Below are 2,500 nucleotides of genomic sequence, written 5' to 3' on the forward strand. Positions count from 1 at the left end.
ATTATCATTCTTCTTCTTATTATTATTATTATTTATATTCTTATTATTATTACTATTATTATTATTATTATTATAATTTATATTATTATTACTAAGATTATTACCACTATCATTAAAATTATTATCATTATTATCATCTTACATTTATCAAATTATTAAAGTTATTACTATAATCGTTATTATCATTATAATGATAGTGATAAATATTTCAGTATCCATATTAATGATGAGGATGATGCAATGATATCAAAATAACGTTAGTATCAATACGAAGAGTAATAACAACAACAGCAGCAGCAAAAAAACAACAACGACAACAACAACAACAACAACAACAGCAATAAAAATAGCTGTACTGGTAATAATAATAATCATAATAGTAGTAAAAGTAATAAAAACAAATAATACTAAGGATAATCTCAATAATAATAATATCAATACTAATCATAGTGATAATGATAATAATAATTATTATTTTTATCATTATGACCATTATCATAGTGTTAATGTTAAAAATGATAACAAAAGGAAGAATGATGATGATGATAATGATGGTAATATAAGAAAGAAATATAATTACAATGCTAATTGTTATTATAGTAATAATAGTACCAATAATAATCATGACAATGATTATTGTCAATAATAATATTATCATTAATGTTATTATTATTGTCTATATTGTTGTCAATATTATTATTGACAATAATTAATGGTAAGAATAATAACGATACTAGTAATAATGATTATGATGAAGATAATGATAATAGCAATAACAATAATAAGGATTTTGATAATAAACAAGGATATGATGATGGTGATGATTATAATAGTAATGATGATAACGATAATGATGAAGGTGAGGATGATGATGATGATGATGTTATTAATAACAATGATATCGATAATGACAATAACAATTATGATAATGATAATGATAATGATAATAATAATAATATAATAGTAATAATAAAAAAAAATAATAAAAAAATAATATGATAAAACAATAGTAATAGTAATAATAATAATAGCAATAACAATAATAGTAATGATAATGGTGATGATAATAATAATAATAATAATGATAATGATAATAATAATGATAATAATAATAATAATAATAATAATAATAATAATAATAAAAATAACAATAATAATAATAATAATAATGATATGATAAAACAATAATAATAGTAATAATAATAATAATAATAGCAATAACAATAATAGTAATGATAATTTGAACGATAATGATAACCGTAATGATTATGATAATAATGATAATAATAATAATGATAATAATAATAATAATAATAATAATAATAATAATAACAATAATGATAACAATAATAATAATTTGGATAATAATGAGAACAATAATATCAGTAGTGATAATAATGATATCAAACTGTTAATAATAACAATGATGATATCATAGTAATATAAGTGATGATAATGATAATAATAATTATCATTATTATTATTATTATTATTATTATTATTATTATTATTATTTCCACTACTACTATTGTTTTTATTATTATTGTTATTATTTCTATAATTATTTCTATCATTATTATTATTATTATCATGGTAATGTAATTACCATGATCACTATTATCATTACTGTTATTGTTATTATTAATATTTTAATTATCTAACCTATTGTCAATATTATTATAATTTCATGAACGTTATATTTGTCATCATTATCATAATTTGTATCTATACTCTTGTAATAATTATTATAATTTCATGATCAATATCGTTGTCATCATTATCATTACCATAATCATTGTTACCATCATGTTATCATTATTATCATTATCATCACTGATATTGTTATTAATATAGTTACTATTATTTTCATTCATAATCATCATCATTATTATTAACATTATTATTACTACTATTATATTATTACTTTTATCATTATCATTATTATTACTCTGATTATCATGATGATCATTGTTATAGCTATCATTATCATTATTATTATTATTATTGCCATTATTGTCATTATTATTATCATTGTTATTATTGCTACCACTATTATCATCGTCATCATCATTATTGCCATTGCTGTTATTATCATTATCATCATTGTCACTTTAATTATTTTATTATCATCATTATTATCATTACTTCCATTATTATTATTATTGTTATTATCATTGCTATCTCCTTCATCATTTTGTCATTATCATTATTATTGTTATTCTGAAGACTATTATTATTATCATTATCATCATCGCCATTACTATCATTATCATTATTTTTTAACAGCATTATCATTATGACTAATATCATTATTATCATTATTGCTATTCTCATCACTATATTTTTTCATTATTCACGGAATGTAATTATATAAGAGCTTATGCATTGAGTACATTGTTAATCTATTGCTAGCTTTAATTGTAAAACTAGATTTGATAATAATCATGTTAACAATAGTGATGGTGATGATGATGATGATAATGATAATGATAATGATGAT

Source organism: Penaeus chinensis, chromosome 36 (assembly GCF_019202785.1).
Source record: "Penaeus chinensis breed Huanghai No. 1 chromosome 36, ASM1920278v2, whole genome shotgun sequence".
Classification (NCBI taxonomy): domain Eukaryota; kingdom Metazoa; phylum Arthropoda; class Malacostraca; order Decapoda; family Penaeidae; genus Penaeus; species Penaeus chinensis.